Source organism: Sebastes umbrosus, chromosome 16, assembly GCF_015220745.1.
Source record: "Sebastes umbrosus isolate fSebUmb1 chromosome 16, fSebUmb1.pri, whole genome shotgun sequence".
Classification (NCBI taxonomy): Eukaryota; Metazoa; Chordata; class Actinopteri; order Perciformes; family Sebastidae; genus Sebastes; species Sebastes umbrosus.
The window spans coordinates 17,048,626-17,068,349 of NC_051284.1; positions in this window are offsets into that span (position 1 = coordinate 17,048,626).

Genomic DNA, 19,724 nt, shown 5'->3' on the forward strand with positions numbered 1-19,724 from the left:
TTAAATTTGCTTTCTGTGCATTCGCTCGCAGTGACGGAAACCATCTGGTGGATGATCAAGGGAGTAGCAGTGTGTGTGTGTAGGACAGTATGTGTGCCCATTCTTACTAAACGCTTGTATTTTGGGATTCACTATAAGATTTTAAGTTATAAATCTGTGGCAAAGCTGCAGGAGAACGATGTGCGAGATCATGAGAAAATGTTGAAGAAACGCGGCGATAACACCGGGTCTGGAGTCGCTGGAGCGCTGACGAACCTTAAAACTCTCTGACACTCGTCCGGTCTCGTCCACGAGGCTTATGCTATTTGTGCAACCCAGCCTACATTAAATACACGTATGTCTGCACATACACACAACCACAGAGACACACACACACTGTTACCCATTACCGCCACCCTGCCCACACTCTATTTCAGTCTGGACTTTACCGTTCCAGGGACCGCAGGCCCCGCCACATAGAGAAGACTGTGTTGGGCTCTCTAACCCCAGTCAGACCAGGCTATTCGCCGGGGCGGGGCGGGGCGAGGCGGTGGTGGCGGGGAGGTGGGGGTGAAGGGTGAGGGGGTGTAGTGCTATCTCGCAGCTGTTTTGCAAAAGGACGGCGAGGTCTCTCAGCATAAATTTCACTGATATCACCTCCATCAGAGGGCCATAAAGCTGATTTATTATAAATACAGCTCTCATGTGTTTACTGCGCGCATTCTTGGGCCTGCAACATCTTTCAAAGTGAGCACTTGCAGGTGCTCCGGCTCAGTCTCCGTGGGGCAGATTGGAAGAAATCAAGGAAAAAAAGAGGAGGGGAAAAACAACGACGGGGGAAAAAAGGGGGCGATGCACAGGGGAGGAAGAGAGAGAACGGGATAACTGATGGTGGCGAGCTAGGAAAACACGGCAGCCATTACAGTGGTGATTTAACTGGAGGCTGAGGTGATAAGGATAATGTGTGAAAGTATTGAGTTACTTTCTGCCATCAGACTTTTCAGCTCCCAGAAAATAAATCTGCAGGTGAGACTCAAGCTAATCGACCTCCGCTGCAAACATTCCTCCATTAGCTGAGATACTATAACAGCTCTGGGCAGATGATGGATAATGGTGCACGGCAGGAACAGTTGTAGAATTTAAAGGAAAATTGAGGACAAAACAATCTCAGCCCAAGGTCCACTACTAGAGCATTCATCGCCTGCATCACATAGTCCTCATCAGCAGATCGTGTTTGCTCAGTTGTCTCGGAGCTGTTCAATCTTGCTGTGATTTTTGAGCACCTTAAAGGGTTTTGTTTGCTTCAAACAGTACAAGGTGTCGTCACAAACACGTCTAAAGGCAAAAGTTTCATTCTCAGTTGTACATACGAAAAGTGACAGAAGTAGTTGTGTGAAGAAAGAGAAAAGTCTGAACATGCATTCTTGCTCACCTCTGCACACCTGGCCAATTACTGTATGAAGTGGACATACTTGTTAAATTAGTTTCGGATATTTACAAAAATTGTTGGACGCAAAAAAATGTTGAGATCAAGGAATCTGGTAACATCACAAAAACTAGTCTGCAGTCAGATGATCATACAGCGTTTAAACAAACCTCCAGGTTAGCCAAATGTATTGTGAAGAGAAAACAAAGCAACCAGTAAAAATGATTCCCACTGTATGTTGTAGAAATCCATTCATGTTTACTGAAGGAGTTCATGGTTAAACTCTGACCTGTTGGGCTTGCCGTAGCTGTGATGAATATTTAGATAACCCGGCTAAACATGCTGGTTTGTCTCCAACATGTCTGATTGACTGACCACTTGTGGTTTTTACTTCTTTTACTTCTTTTTAGCAATGTTGCCATGCAATTCTCAGCAAATACTTTGTTGGATAAAATGCTATCATAGCTGATAGAAATTATGGCAAAAACTTTTTTTACCTTGGCGCCTATCATTGAGGCTTTTCTGGGCTTGTCCAACTGGTAGGAGACCCGGGCTAACACACTGGAGAGATTATGCATCTAATCTGGTTTGGAAATGCCTCGTAATAACTGAAAGATCTACAGCTGGGTCTGCCACTGAGATAGATAGATGGATGGATGGACTTAAAATAAACCAGAATTTAGCTTTAAATAAAGTAATTTCTCTGGCCCTGAATTAGAATTAACATCCTCCAAATCCACTGAAATTATTGAAATTTGCATGCACTTTAAATCTTGTTTGAACGCCAAACAGAAATTATTTTATTGACTAACTAAATTTAAACGGTAACACTTAATAACAAATTAAAGATTCCCCACATTTTAGCCACAGTACCTCTTGTATAGTCACCATTTTTATCATCTCACTTAACTAACTGCTTCTGTTCTCAGACCAGCAGTGGGATATAATCTCATCCCTCCACTTTCTGCACATGAATGTGTTTTGGTATACCAGCCCTGCTGTCAGAGGGCATGGGAAAAACACGTTTCACTGATGACATCAAGTGGTATTTAATCTTGTTTATGAAATAAAGACTTGGCACCGGTGATGTAGTGTCGAGAAAATGAACAGTTCTCATTTTACAGGTCCTGTTTATTTTAAGCACTTTAATCCACTACCATAACAGGGGTTTGTTCTTAATCTTGCCACTTTATTGTTTGACTCTGACGAACAGATAGCATCTAAAGGAAACAAAATGGAGTCCAGATGAGCGAGGAATATGGGTATCCTTCACCGCAGCTCGGTTGATTCGCTTTCTCTTGATCTCACCTCGGTTTCCGACAGTGACACGGCAGAAAAGACGAGTCATTAGGGAGGGAGGGAGGGAGGGACGGAGGGAAGAAGGGGGGGGGGATCTTGGCGTGGAACTCATAAGAAGATCAGCAATAATTAAAAAGAGAGGGGAAGAAATGTGAGTCATTCCAGAAATGCGAGGGAGCTGCTTCGCTTTGTGGATCCAACAGGAGATTGACTAAACCTAACACCGGGAACTGTGAACACGCCGCTGAGCTGCAACATTGTGTCTGTGTGACCTCACACACACACACACACACGTAGATCTTGGACAAAACATATCTTATGCAAAGATGACGCTAAAAAGTGAAAGAATAGATTTAAGATTTGAATGTAGGAAAGGGCTGAGGATCTGTAGATAGAGTGAGTACAAAAAAAAACGCTACTGATTTTCTGTCACTTGAAGAGACGGGGAAGATTATGACTCTTTCACTTTGATGGAAGCCTTTTAGCAAACCTGTCAGCGATGAATGCGTTCAGCCTTTCTTCTTCCCAACACTTCCAATCAATCTTCTGCCTCATCCCTCCTCTCTTTTATTTGTTTAACACTTAAACAGTAAAAGCAGCTTCGGTAAACAGTAACGTTAAGCTACCATTGTTTTAGAAGCACCTGCTATGCCACGGAGAGCGGTTAGGCTTGGTATTTATTTGCAAAGACACACACACACACACACACACACACACAGAGGAGCATGTAAACAAATACCCACAATCGTCCTACCACTAGTCCACAATCTGGCTTGTGTTTGCTTTCCGGCATTTTTTCACAGGGTGGAAATATTTAGCCCTGATGAAACATGCATTTATCTAGCTTTTTTTCCTCCCCAACCACAACCTCTAAAATCAAATAAACGAGGGAGCTCTATTCTTTCCTTTTTTTTCCTCCATAAAACCCCATCAAGAGGAATGCTGGTAATCCATGTCTACTCCTCCATCATGCCTTGTTCCTCTCATTACCAGCCATGTTGTTCCTATTACGCCTCAACATCCTCCGCTCTTATCAAGATAAATGCGCTGAGATATCATTTCATGTTCCCCCGTTTTGCTTATTGCCTGCCCAAACACAGAACACAGGTTCACTGCACTGAACCAATTTGCTGCATGGTTGTGGTGTGGGAGTTTTTCTTTCTCTCTCTCTCTCTCGCTGTGAAAGCTTTTCCACTGACTTTCCCGGCTGCTGCGCTCATTTTTTTTTCTTGTCTTTAACATAAGGAGTTGTTTACTTGGCTCTTGTTAAAGATGGAACACAAGCCTCAGAGACTTGAGGTAGTTAGAGTGAATGACAACAACATGTACGTGACAGATCTGCATAACACGGAGAGACGGTCAGCGTGCATTAAAGGGGATTACAACAAGATTTGACAAGTTCCACATCAGAGGAAGTATCTGGGGATTTTCAGAAAGACGTATTTTGAAATTCCCAGTTGTTTATAATTTGTGATCCCCGTGCACTAATTGAACTCGCACACATCATCTTGTTTCTCAACAACAGAAGGAGCGGCTCAGTGTTTCTAGGAATTACATCCATATTGAACCTTTCCACGCGTCGTGATTTACCGACCGGCTATTGCCGACATTCAGCGCCAATGCAGGAAGTAGTTCACCTTGTATGGCAGCTGGATTCTTGCAATGTCATGAGATCACGCTAGAATCACAGGATCACATATCACACAAAAGTCCATCTTGTCAGGCTTCAATTGTGTTTGTGTCCGGCAAGCCTGATCACGGACCAATCAGCGTCCTGTGAGCAGCTTCTGGCAGCTACGGCCATGGCTTTGGTGCGTGTGACGTTACGGAGAGGCGACAACAATGGCAGCTCCTGAAGAGGTTAGCGTAGACGCTGTATTTCTTCATTGAAAGAAGAACAATGTACTGAAGGCGATGTTTTCGCTCTTCTCCCGACTGGCTTCAGCAAGTGTTTGATTGACAGATGGTTCATCCAATCACCTGCCAAGTATTTTTTTGAAAGAGCCTGCCCTTTTCCAAACCGTTTCCAATGCATGAGGCCTTTTATGCAGGAGTCCACAATAACACCCATCTTTTAATTACTATGTATTTGAGCTCCTTAACCAGACCGTATTTGCCCTGCGTATGTATTGTAAAATGCAAGAATTTTTTAAAACATTGGCATTGGACCTTATTGAGGGCTTGTTTCATCTGTCTTTCTGTAAAACATCAACATGTTCCTGAGGTTTATTGTTTATTTTCTAAGATGAATAAGTATCAACTAAAGCACAAATCCCCCAAAAAATGTAATTTGCTAGCATTCAAAAAACAATTCATCATAACTGTTTCCTCCTTATCTTTGATATCCACCCATGCTCTCTTTTAACGTCACTTCCCCCCTTTTTCTTTTTTTTTGTTGCTTTAATCTTTGCTGTCTAAAGAACCATGATATTGGATGATGCTGTAAAACCCCAGATTACATTCAATGACAATGACAATATTTAAAAAAAATAAATAAATAAAAAACTTCCCTCTACAATATCTGCACATGGCAATTGTGGGATATGGTTAAGGTTAGCCAAGGCATGGTTAGGTAAAGTTTGTGTCTGTGACGAGAGGCAAACTCCTGTCTCCTGCAGTGACTGGCCTCAGGGAGCTGCTTGCTTTGTGGAACAGTAGATTGACTAAATCTAATACCAGGAACTGTGAACTCATCACTGATCATCACTGGTTGCTTCTCTCTCACAAACACACACAGTTGTGTTTCCATCACTTTAGAGAACATTACATTGACTTACATTAATTTCCTGGAGACTTACCCTAACCACTTGCCTAATCCCAACCCTTACCCTAACCTAACCTAAACTTAAACCAAGTCTTCTCCCTAAAATGTAATGATTTACATTATGGGGATGTGCATTTTGTCCCCAAAAGGAAGGCGAGTCCCCACAATGTGAGTGTGTGAACAGATTTATGTCCCCACCACATGAGTAATACACATACACATACACAAACACAAAGGCAAACCCTCTCACTCATATCCCCTTTTACAAACCATATCTGATGCAAAGATGATGCTGAGTTTGAAAGAAATAAAAAGTGCAGTGACTGGCTTCTGACTAATCTGGTGATGTTTAATCTGCAACAGTCTTGGCCTTGTGGGAATCGGTGTTCATTAAAGGCAGCTAAAACTGAAATATTAATAATATTGCATGTTTGTTTTTTATTTATTTATTTATTTAAAAAGGACCACCCCTTTCTAGACAAATGACCACATAACATACATTAGACAAGATAATCTTGTTACAGTTCTAGTTGAATTTGGTTTTCAGAACTTGGAAGGTCTGGTCTATATTGTTATCTTGTATCGTGTCTTTCCTCTCCACACAAACTGCAGACGTGCAGAGAGAAGACGAGAGACAGATAGTGAGAGAGAGAGAGAGAGAGAGAGACGGAGAGAGAGAGAGAGGGGACAAGAACGAGCACAATTAGCCAGTGTGTGAACAAGCTCTTGTTTATTGACTTTCAGGGAGAAACTTTATTAACCTGCCCAGCCTTGAATGGAAGACACCTGCTGTTGGCACTTAGGCTGTCATTACTGCGGCAGAGAGCCACGGGGAGGGTCCTCGCCGTGCCCAGCGCCGCCTGCTGCTCCATTGTCCAGCGCCCCATCATCCAGCAATTGAGTGCTACAACGTTTACAATGAGATTGCCCTTTGTCGGGTATCGTCGCTAAGCTGACAGACCTTTTTCCCCTTACTTGTCAGCAATCAAATTATGGCGAACAAACCCACCGACTCCGGTTTTGTTCCTTTTGTCTGTTGGTGAAAAAATAGGCGCTGCCCGTGATTGACTGTTTTGTTGAGGTTGCCGTTGGTGAAGTGGGTGATTGCGAAAGAATTATATTCACTACAATGCTGACAAAAATCAACCAGTTTGGGTGGATAAAGAGTCTAAATAGGAGACGCTGAGTCATTGTTAGCTATAAGTGAGCCAGTGTGGACACCATGCAGTAGATAAGACTGGTCGTTCTGATTTCACACGCTTCCCTGTCAAGCATGCTGCACTTCCTGTCATTTACAGTTGTTAAAAGCAGCTGTATGGAGCTAATTTACTCAGCTCTTAACTTCTCATGTACAGTAGTAGGCTACTATTACCAATAGGAATGAAAGGAAACTACAAGAATAAAGGCCTTTGCACACCGCACGTTGTGTCAATCACGTACAACGAAACTTTCGTCCATCATTAAAGTTTTCACATCCGTCAAAAGCCAAATGAGTGTCGTTTGACCACTCAGAGCCACCGTCTGTGCAAACGTCATCCTCCAAAATAGCATTATAAACACGCAAGTTGTCTCCCAGCACAAAGCACTTCACGATAAAGAAATAAAAGAATACAGAGATGCAGAATTTAAAGATAGATTGTGGCAGGTGATCGCAGAACAGCTTGGAATCGTGATGGTTGCAAAACAAAAGATGTACGAAACATTACACAGTAGTGATTGTGCTCTACGCAGCTCAATGATAGCTTCTTGCTATTATTTTTTAGGAAATAATTCAGTTTTGTCTTCTACTTCAAATTTTCGCATGGAATAGAATAATAAAAAGCACCAGACTCAGCGTGCCAGGTTTCTGCGCGTCACATTTTTTGACGGATGACTGATTAAAAAAAACACAGGCGAAAAATACGGACATGGTGTGCAATGACAATAAGACCCAGATTGTATGAAACCAGAATTTTCTTTTAACATCTGTTAGACAGAAACAGGAGAGCAGAGTTACTGATGAGTCTATAATCCAATTTAACACTGAATATTTAATTTTGTATTGATAGTAATAGATTTAATAGCTGTCTATATGTCTGATCTTGCCCCAGAAAGGGGAACTAACTGTCACTGAGGAGATGAGAGGATAGATGAGCACTCCTACTGAGTGATACTTCCTCTAAAGTGCATAGTGTCAATGGCTGACTTTCAGCAGAGCAGATAAAACCCAGCTATCTTGGCTTTTATCGTCCTTCGCGAGCTCCCGGAGCACTGATACCGCCCATTACAAGGACAGCACTGAGGCGAGCCTGGATGCGTGGGCTTCGCTATGTCTGCAGCTAAAAGGAGTATCTGTGTGGATACTCGTCCGCTTGCTGATGTATGTCCACTAAAAAAAGAGCTAGAATTATGGCGATAAAACTGGAGTGTGCTTAGTCGTCTAAAGTCTCTTTATGCAAGTGTGTATTTATTTGTTCTCATTCAGGAAATGAGGTAACTGGAAACCAAGAGCAGTTTACAACCAAACATCCACAAATATACAAGCTGTGCACATCCAACTTTTAACCTTACTGGAGCCAACATGTACTCTGTGGACCCCTCGGGCAAACATTATGTTGACGGTCACAGCTCAACAAAAATAATGTTGCAAAGTCAGCCATTGGCTTGTCCTTCCGTCCTCCCGGTGCCCGGCGGCAACAAACTATCCAGTTGTTTACACACCGATGGAAACGATTTTGATAGCAGACACTGAGTTTCCTGCTTTTGCTTCTTTGTGCGCAACTTTTGCTCCTCATTCCTGTCAAACTGGCCCACAGTTCTGAGCATGTTGATGATTGGTAGGTGATTAGCTGTAGCAAATTCCCAAGGATTACCAGTCAACTAACAGTTACAGGTCAGCCCTGCCTGCCTTCAGAAATACCAAACTGTAAACAAGTCAAAGCATGACATAAGCACATGTTTTGGTCCAGCTTTGCTGCAGACCGACATTCTACTGTACCCCTCAAACAAGCTGATTTTATTTAAAGAAAATGCATTTGGCGTAAGTGAGGTGTCAGTGTGTGGGGAGTGTTAATTAGGTGTGGAATGATGACCTTTGCCTGGCCTAAAGGGACCTTTATGCATAGCAGCCACGGAGAGATTAATAGGTATTGCTAGGCAACATGAAGGAGCGGTCTGCAAATTCTGTCCTCAAGTCATTAAAAACACTTCATTTGGCCATGCCGACACCAGAACTACATGCTCTGTAAAGCTATGATTTAACCCATATAAATTATATTCTGTTAATGCTAGGCTACCCAAAATAACTGATAATTTGTATACTTATTTGCTGACTAAAAAGCGGCGACATGTTAAACAATGCAAAGATAACAGAAGCTATTTGTGCAAACGAGGAATGAACGGTATTATTAAAGCTTTTGTTCATTGTTCTCTCGCTCAGCCTCAACGCCAGCAACGACATATATCTCCGGGGCATGTTAGACGGATTGATGTCTGTATAAATATAAGTGTATTGTCGTCTACTAAAGGCATTCATTTCATGACTCCCAAAACCTCCATCCCACCCTTCGTCTGCTGCTCGTTGGCCAGACTCGCTAGCCCGTCCGAGGGAAGAGGCAGAGTTGGTGGTGGATCGACCCGCTTAAATAGAAATTATAACATAAAGGCACCGCCACTTTCTCTCTCTCTCTCTCGCTGTGTCTTCCTCTCCGTCTTGAGTCGTTCTATCTGCTCCCCTGAGCACGGCCGAAGCGTCTTTTTGTGGTGCTTTTCAAGAGGAACCCCTTTGAGAGGCAGCTCCTCAGGGACTGGGGACAGGCAGTCGGCCAGCTTCCAGAGTAAACATATAATCATCCCTCGGACAGCTATAATTATATCTGGGACGTGAAGGAACAGAAGCGAGCGAGAGCCGGGCAGATGCACACAGTAGGAGAGGTGAAAAAGCAGAAAGCTGTGCATTTAATATTTGTTTTCTGCCTTGAAACAAAGTTGTGTTTGGGCAAACAGTGAGGAGAGATGGAAGTTCACACAGCCTGTTGTGGCGAGTTTCATTCTGGGCAGTGGCAATTTGGGTAAGCGTGCGTACACACACGTAGACGTTTTAATGTCAAGACACGTCACAGGCACACACACCTTGCATGCACATCTCCACCCACATGCATTTGAACCACACAAGGAACAGTGGGTGGTTTCAGGGCCGGCATGGGGAGCTCCCCTTAGGCCTGTTCTTTAATCCAACGTCTCTCAACAGAGCAACTTTAATGCGGTTAACTAACTTGCAGGCTTTGTGGTCAACTACCCATTCCACCAAGCCGCGCTGAAGAGAAATTGATTACAGCGCCCTGGCTGGAAAATGAAACGACTTCCAGGATGTTTATTCTGTAATTAAAAATGAATTTTGTCGCTACCGAGCAGCAGAAATGAACCCGGCCGGTGAATACCTGTTTTCTTTCGCATCACCTGACTTGAAACCAGCCAAGCCTTCGTCTTTTATGTGAAAGTTCCCCTCTAATTTTCCTTGTCTATGGTGCCCCGAGGCGGGTTGGACGGGGGCGGGGGGGAGGCTGACATCACACCATTTAGGCAAATTCCATATGAAAGAAAAAAAAAGGAACGGTTGAAGCTATTCTCTATAAAACAGTGGAAACACTATAAAGTTATAGGAAGCGATTAGCCAATAATTAAGAAACCTACACAAACCCCCCATCGTTCTCACACGTCGTTACTGCCTCCCCAAACATACAAAGCGGCGCACATGTGCACAAACACACACACACACACACACACACGGCGGAGGCTGAGGCTGTCTCCAGGGCCGCGGGTTCAGGCATCAGGAGCAGCAGGGACCGAGGAGGGAGGGGACGAGGGAGCGGGCTGCAGCTGGGGTCAGGAGAAGGCACGTTAATCACCGCTATCCTGTCAACAACAAAGAGTGGGCCTCACCCAAATGCTCCGCTCGGTAGCCATAATAACACCACGTAGGTATCGCTGTGAGTCAGCCGGAGAGGTGTCACTAGAGAACCGAAGGAGAAGGAAGTGAAGACATGGTGTGATGATGCAATTACAGGAGTAAAACAGGAGAGGGGAGGAGGACCGAAAAAAAAAAAGATCTCAAGTGGTTCCTTTTCTCGCTTAAGTATCACTTACAACCACAGGGGTTTTTTTGGAGAGGGATCCCACACACCCGTTCACCCCCCAATTAAAACACTATAAATTATCATCATTGGCTGGTGTCTGATGTGACTTATTGCTTGGATGCCCCACTCATCCCCATAAACACAGCTACTCTTTTCACCCTTTTTTCAGTCACTGAACTTCGTATTTTTTTTGCTGTAGCTTCATAACCTCTGATCTAGTGATTTTTAAGGCCCAGACACACCAAGGCGACATCAAAGAACTAAACTGGTGCGTCGCCTCACGTCAGCTTTGTCTTGGCCAACAAGTTGCATTTGAACACACCACAAAGACTACAGCCGACGGCCGGTTAGCACGTACGTTCTGCGCCTGCGTGAGAAGAAATAACTCTCCACACCAGCAGGCGGTGGTAGTCTGCATTCGTCAACCCAAAAGGGAAACCGGAAGACCGAGGACGGCGGATATACAAGCCGTTTTTATGATACGTACATGAAGTAAAGTGCTGTTTGCCGACCATTTTCACATCACTCTCACTCATCACTTAGCTTCATTCCAGATGACCATGTCGTTGTAAAAATATCCGTGCATTGGAATGGTCAGACGAGATGAAGATGAAAAATGAGAAGAGCCTTCTGTGTTTTTCCTTTTGACTTTACTCGTTTGCTTTGCTCTCTTCTGTTTCTCTTCTCGTGCACTGATTTGTTTAAGCTGAACAGCCAATCAGAGTGATTTGTCTCACCGATGAGGTCCACCACCATTTCAACCTGCTGAATCAGCCGAAAAACCTCCGACAAGGGCAGACTACAGCTGACAGTGTGGGACACACCGCAAAAACTAGGCCAACAGACACTCACCGACGGCCCAAAACTGTCTGACGGCTGACCGTCGTCTTAGTGCGTCAGGGCCTTTAGGTACATCTTGAAAAGGCTCCTTCCTCACCTCTCGGCCTGCACTCACATGCACGTCCACGCTTTAGTTTTGTCCAGCAAATATGTTGTTTCAAGCTTCAGTCACTGAAACACAAGCCTTTCCTGCAGTGACCAGACTGCGACCCCACATCGGGTCACATTACTGAGCAATGGACATGTTTAGATTTTTCACTCCGAAAGAAAACATCATTAGGATCTGAGAGTGGATTTTACTTTTCCCTCATGTCCGCAGCTCAGAGGGAACGGCCGCCTCCCCCCCCCAGCAAGAACTGTGGCCTTAGACCTGACCTCCAACCTACTGGCCCTCCACAGTACACACACAAACACACACTTTTGCATTTCAATTTTTAAACCAGCATTACCGCTTAAACAAGTGCAAACCGTCTCCGAGTGGTCTTTTTTCTCTCTCTTCCATCTGGACTGTCTCCGCTCCAGCAGTTGTCTGATCTGACACTCAGCCTGATAATAGGGTCGGGCCCAAGTGAAACCAGAAACAATTTGTTTTGGTCTGAGCTATCATTCCATTTCCCATAAGCCATGCCTCTCCCTTCTCTCCTCTCAGCCCCTCTTTGTATCTCTTGCCAAGAATTAAAAGGAATGACTTTAGACACAGTTACAAAAAGCAGCTGCTGAGCAACTTTCCTCTTCAGAAACACACCAAAGGCCATTCCAGATTTACATATCTTATTCCAAATCACAAACTGCATGCCTTTTAGAGAGCCCTGAGGCTGAAACAAGGCCCTTCTGCTAGCTCAGATGGAGCGGCGTTTTCAGAGCCCTCCTCTGGAATGAATAAGGGAGGAAGTGGAGAGGCCGCACTCACCCTAAGGCAGGAAGTGACATACGCTCAGTGACGCTAAGCAGCAGTTGTTTTGAATCTTGTAAGACAAAAAGAAAGTTCTTAAGAGCGACGATAGACTGAAGGGGAGAGGATGAGGAAAGGAAAAAGGTAATTTGATTAAAGTCGTTGCCTACAGCAGCATTTCCAATTCTAAACATGTCCGTCCTAAACCCGCTGATGTAAACACAGCGTGCTCTCTGACCTCTGCGGTAAACATCTGTTCGGGGATAGGCTTTCACCCTCATTCGAGCACCGCCTGACATGACATTGATGAATATGCTTTTAATCACCAAAAGCAACACATAAAATGAATCTTCATTATCTACTTAAGCAACTAAGTAAACACCGCTGTCTTGTGAGCACCAAAGCCGCAAGTAAAGCTGTACAAGCGAGCTGTATTGACACAAACAAAACGGGAATTTCAAGCTCGTGATTAGTTCGCTGTGAAGTCGTTAATCCACGAGAGTTTACACAAACTATGAGTCTTAGATATCACAGCAGTTTGGGGTGAAGAGTGTCAAGCTTTGTCCTACTTTATGTCAGAACCAACTCCTCTTCATCACGTCTAATCTGTCCTCAATCTCGCCGCCAAATACGGTTCACGTTGGTACGGCTCTACTGCATCGTCTGAAAACGGAGACAATTGGAGTCTTGGTGCCTCGAGGAGACAGGAGGACATCCCTCAGGAGAAGACCCTTGAAAGGGCGAGCAGCAGCCGTTGGGTCCGGGGCCTGGGCCTCGTAAAAGAGCCGCAGCCGGCTAGGCCGAGGGGGAGGAAGGAGGTAATTAAAAGACCCGCAAGTGGCTTGAATGCTGGGCACCAGCTGACTTTTATCGTGTCATGAAATAACTACATGCAAGGGGCAATGGCAAAGACAGAGAGAGGTGGAGAAAGAGAAAGAAGTTGAGATGGAGGTAGATCAGTGGTGTTACTGTACGCTGGATTGGGGCTCGGCCTGGCCGGACCACCGCTGAGAAAAGGGGAAGGCTATCAAGACAGACGACTTCCTACTGGAGTCTGATTATCCCCCGGAGGCCCAGGGAGAGCGCTATAAAAGCCTCCTCATTAAGACCGGACCATTTATAGACGGCTTAATGAGTCTAGGCCACTAAAAGAAGAGAGGGAACGAGGGACTGATAAAGAGAGTGTCCACTTACTACTTTGGGGTTCCTGTCTCCGCACCTCCATGCCCTCAGAGGTCTAGTCGGAAAATATCACAACAATTCCTTTCGTAGGTAAAAAATCACGCACAGCCAAGGAGACAAATTCAAGAACTTATTTGTCCTGAGCACTGTTGTTGCACAATGGAAGATTCTGTTTTTTATTAATGGCCCCTTTCTGCGTGGAGTTTCATCCTGAAACAGAAGTCCCTTAAGGCCCTGACAGACCAAGCCAACGGTCGGCCGTCGGACAGTTCGGCGAGCGTCCATCGACCTAGTTTTTCCGGTGTGTCCCGCACTGTTGGCTCTGTTGGAGGTTTTTTTCGGCTGATTCAGCATGTTGAATCGGCAGTGGAGCCCGTCGGTGAGAGAAATCACTCTGATTGGCGGTTCAACTTAAACAAATCAGTGCATGAGAAGCGGAAGTGAGGAAAGCAAGCAGAGTAAAGTCAAGAAGAAAACACAGAAGGCTCTTCTCATTTTTCATCATCATCTCATCTGATCATTCCAATACACAGATATTTTCACAACGACACGGCCGTCTGGAATGAAGCTGAGTGGTGAGTGAGAGTGCTGTGAAAATGGCCGGCAAGCACCGCTTTGTTTCATGTACGTATCATAACAACGGGTTGTATATCCGCAGTCCTCTGTCTTCCGGTTTCCTTTTTTGAATGACAAACACAGACTACCGGCAACCTGCCCTGCTGGTGTGGAGAGTTATTTCATCTCACGCAGGCGCAGAACATTCTTGCTAACTGGCCGTCGGCTGTAGTCTTTGCAGTGTATTTGGTTGCAACATGTTGGCCAAAACAAAGGCGACGTGATGCGACGTAACAAGCGGCCTTTGTCGCCGCTAGTACTCTGATGTCAGGTTGGTGTGTCTCCAGCTTTAAAGAAGCAAACATTATGTGAATTGTAGACTCACGTCAAGTGCATGTGTGTCCTTCCGTTTAACCCCAATATATGTTGGAATGCACTGAAACCTCCCCATGACCTTTAATACGATTAAGGAGCAGGATAAATGTGCTACTGAGGTAACACTGGTCTCTGATCATAAACCAGACCACTGATTGCTTTCTCAAGTTGCACAACAGCTCCTTCAATTTTTACACCACGCTTGAAGTCATCACACATTATTTTCTTAGAACAGCCTGCAACAACAACTCACACTTTTTTGCCCCAGAGGCAAAAAACTGAACTCCAACCAAGTGATTGGATGGGCCCTCAGCATCAGATAAGTCCCACAGTACAAACAGAGCGATGAGCTCCTATAGGTCATTCATCACACCACTCCCCCTCCAGCTCCTTGCATCCTGGTCACCGCCCTCCACGACTGATAAACCACACTGATCCTATCTGAGAACAACAAACGCTACATCTTGACACCAGCTCCTTTAAAGTCGCCCTAAACACACGCATGCATGCGCATTACGTACCCACCTGTGGTAAGTGTGCTCACGTATTTAGACGCACAAATATTCACAAACCACACACACTGCTATAATCTTAATTAGAACCAAATGCTCAAATAACTTGTGAATCATTAAAGTAGAAAAGGAGAGAAAAATATCATAAAGCCTTCCTCATTTACACTTTATCCAACACTATCCTCCAAACCACATTGTAAAATTGCCGTTAAACTAATCCTGCAATACTTATAATAATGCAATGCCAATAAATAGTGCAATAAAAGAGCTGGCAGTAGTCCTGGAGTCCTTTCACTGGGCACTTCTAATGACTGCAGATGGATTGGTCTCTTCACTCACTCGGTGGCACACTGAGTGTTACTCTCCCTCTCAGAAATAAAGAGGCGTTTTGTTCGAGCAGAAAAGGGCTTTGGGGTGGTATCAGTGCGCCACTTTGTGCCAAGGCAGAGAAAAAGAAGTGAGAGCGAGTGAGGCAAGAAGAAGTTTAGAAGAGTGAATGATTAATGGCATCGCTGAGAGCAGTCAGGAAGGGATGAGACACCACAATAAGACGGGATGATTAGAATCTTACACATTTAATTAGATAGTTCCCCTCCTGCAGATCCTTTTAGCATTTCAATCCAGGTCACAGCGTAACGCTGCGACACCCCTGCGAAAGGATATCACGAAGGAAAATAGTGTCTGACAATCAAAGAATGGCTGAATTCGAGGGAACTTTTTTTTCCTCTTTCAGCCAAACCGTGAAGCACCTTGGAGCATGAAATGTGGCTCCAATTGTTTCTCTGTGTGTGTATCCACCCATAGCGCTGGAGAAGGGTTATTGGCAGGCAGGAGGAGGGGAGTTTCGGGAGGGGATGCTGAGCTGAGAATGCCAGGAATGTCCAGCCCTGTTTACAGCCCGGGCCGGTTCACACCTGCAGGTCAGGGTGCTATCACCAGCCCCGGCCCCTCCTCTCCCTTCTGCCCTCCTCATTACAAGAGGGTCAAGCTCAGAGGTGACCTAATTAGAAGCTCATTACATCACAGACAATCTCCATTAGCATGCCAAGCTGGCCTGTTAATCCATTAGCACCACAGAGGCCCCCAGGGCAGCCTTTACATTCCTGCCCCTGTGGCCCTCGCTGAGGGCCCCCGCCACACACAAACACACAGTCGCACACACATCTATACCTATTTTGATGGGGGACACCACACTATTGTTCTGGCAAAAACATGAACAATAGCACATGCTAATACAATGTTGACCATAGCCTTATCAAACGCATTTATCTTTATATCCTACTATATTGGTCGCCAATGTGCTTCAAGGTGAACTACAGTATCAAGCCTCACTCATTGTTTTAATACCGTTAACGACACATTCTCAATCCAACTCGTCACACATCGACGCTTTGTCAGACCCATCGGTGTCCTATTCGGTCGCAGAAACATGTGCTTAATGTTGGGAATTAAACAAAAACACTTGCTTAGGTTTAGGCAACAAAACCACTTAGTTAGGTTTCGGGAAAAACTACATGGTTGGGCTTAAAAGTTCTACGTTTGCACAGTGAAATTGTGACATGACGTTGTGAACACGGGACAGGAATGAACAGCTGATTGTAATGTATAAGTGAAAATTAACGCATGGGACACAAACAGCGGTCTCCTGGATGAAAGCCCTGTGTTTGTTGGACCCATCCAACTCTCCTCCAGCCTGCCCTTAGTGTATCTTTTGGCTCTTTAAACTACGTCACCACACTCCCGGCGCACATTCTCTGAGCGTTTACTGTCGCCGTGGATAGGTTTATATTGTAGTTAATGGAAAGCCCTTTGCGTCTCATTCTGGCGCTAAGGAATGTCGTGTGCGGCGGTATCACACACCGACAGCCGTGACAAAGCCTCGGTATTTGACGCCCCGGGAAACTGCAGCGACGGAATGTGTTTTGAAGTTAAGGAGCATCCAACTTTGGATGATGTAATACAGCGTTTCTTACAGGATTTTGTGAGACTGAGGTGCGTGGACCTCGGAACATCTAGGGTGGTCCGGGGGCATGGTCCTCTAGAAGGAGGAAAAAGCTAAATGCATCAATCTGGTGCACTTTGAGACAAAATTAAGAGGCTAGATCTATGAAGAACTTTGTGCTCTAGAAAACAATTTAAGCAGACGGGGTGCAAGATGGGTCGGGTGGGTTGCCGACACATTTCCACAGATCCCTGACGCACTGAGAACAGTCCGCTCTGCATGATAGACAAACCGGGAGCCTCGACCCTCCATCGCAGAGAGAGAGGGCACACCGCGCAGTGAGTACTCCACGTCCCCGGTGAGCGACGAGGTCAAGGCAAGGGCTGCTGTAAAACTCATGGTCGGAGCTGCAAGCCACCTTCACTCCAGGCCTTTCCAAGCCGACCGCGCGGCCCCACCTGTTGTTAAGTGGAAAATATTTTAGGATCATTATGAAACTGTAGCGGGCTGGATGTCAGAACACTTTGATTTCATTTGAATTAGGCTACACAATGGCTGTGATTGGATAAAGGTCCAACATGCCATATAGACATTATCGCCAACGTTCTACCTGGCTTAGACGTTAACGTTACCACTTTATGACCATAACACCGGAAAGACAAAAAGTGTCCCCCCTATTCCGGCGCCTATGCCTGGGAATGAGAGCGGGCTGACCCAAAGTTGATGAAATCTAAATATGTACAGTAACTGTAATTTCCTCAAGTAATATTGGTCCTATGAAAGCTCCCATTCAGAGAGACATCACTTTTTTGTTTTTAGTGGGACCCGGCCAACATGAAAGTTAGCCGTTGCGATGAGGCGGTGATGTCCTGACACTTCAAGGTCTTTAGGCACAGTGGGACAGGCAGAGGAGGGGGGAAGTGTCAGCTACTTCTGGGCTTTTATACGACTCTGGTCTCCGAGCGGGGCTCCACCTGAGTGTTTTGGCCGGAGAACAGGCTGGAGACAAACTCAAAACATGTTAGCTCTACTCTGTCTTTCTACATCTGCTGAAGAGCATGTGCTGCTCCAAGATAAACCCTTTCCTCCCCCTTTTGACCATTAGAGAGAAATGAAAAAAAAAAAAACAACACAAAACTGAAAGTCATATTTCAGCGAGCTGTTTTCTGGCACTGAAATCGCAAAGTTACAACTCCTTTAAATACTTTTGTGTTTTTGGCCTGCTTGTCATTACCATACACTTCCAAGTGAAGTTTTAAAAAAGTGAAAAATTACCTCTCACAGTAAGGTGCTGAGCTGGAGTCAAGCATGTGTCGACGAATTTCTCTGCTCTTTTTTTCCACTGTTTACCCCCATAAATGAACTTCCCTTGCTGCGCCTTTGTTGGATAAGGCCTCTAAAGTGCTGGGTGCAGCTGTGGGGTTGTGGCCCAGTGCTGGGGACTGAAAGAGTCAGTATCTATCTCCTCACTGGGGACCTGGGAGACACTGAGCCCCACTACCTTCCCTTTGAAACCTCTCCCCTCTGGTGACTGGCAGACCATACAGTGCTCAGAGCTTTGTAAGTGACTCCATTGTCGGGGGCAGATTGAGAGGAAAAAAGGGGGCTAGCCCTAGGGATAGAAAAGCAAGGTGAAACAAAAAGGTCTGGCTCTGTGGTCTGAAGAGGGCAGGAACGGATCAAAGGGCTGGGTGCTGACCTGCGGCCTTTGTCCGTCAGACAGCCCTGGCTTCATTTAACCTCTCTCTGGAGGCCGGCAAAGCCCACTGGGATATCGTGCTACACAGAAGCCGTGCCCTATGGGGACATCTCAGTGCCTCCTCTGCAGCCCCCCTGTCTCCTCCTCCACCCCTCCACCTGGGACAATATCACAGGTGAAAGTGGATGGGAGGGGTTGGTCTGCGCTTCGCCCCAACCTGTCAGGGATCCACCACAAAAGGGAGCTGAGCCCTCTCTCCGGATGCCCGGCGGCCAAGTCTTACCTTACTACACGGCATTCACATGGCCTCGCTGCCTCCCTGCCCCGGCTCCGCTGGGAGAGCCACGGCATGGAGGGAATCTGAACAGAGAGGAGCTCTCAGTCGCTCACCTGGGGACGCTAAACCTCAGCTATGTGGCAAACAAAGGTGAACTTAGTGGATCTCTGCAGCATTGTTTAGTTGGGGAAACTTAAATCTTCCAGCCTTAATGAACTGTTGAATAGAGCGGATTTTCTATGGTTCAAGGGGCCATGTGTGACTTTTAAAAACCTGTCCATCATGCTTTCTATAGGGGCAGGCTAACAAACAGGCTGTGCACAGGATCTGTTATGAGAGAGTGAAATTAAATGTTCAGCAACTGCACTAAAAGTGATACTACACTATAAGGCCTGTTATCACACAAATTGCTATTGAATAAGTCTTTTTAAGGTTTTAAGTGAAGGCCCTGCTCATCTCGCTCATCATGAAACTCAAATAGAGGCTACAAGTAAGTGCCTCATAGAGAAAAAGTAGTGGCATTAGAGCAACAGGTGAGCATTTCCAAAAGATTTGCCCAACAAAAGCTATTAGCGGGATTACTGGGTCGCTCTGCTCCACCAGAGGTCAAGGTGTGGAGCAGCTGAAGAGGAAGAAGGAAGCTGGAAACGGGAGGTAAATGGAAGCAGAAGGAGTACCTGCACCGAGATGGGGATGGGGGGTCTAACTATGTTGGGAACGAAAGCGGCCAAATCGTCCTGCTTTCATTAGTGCGCTGAGTGAAGCCTCTGCCGAGGCCTCGATTCCCAAGACTCTCAGATAACAAGTGGCTTCCCACACTGAGGCTTTCTGTTTTCTGTTTCCTCTCCAATAAAACCGGCCAGAGAGC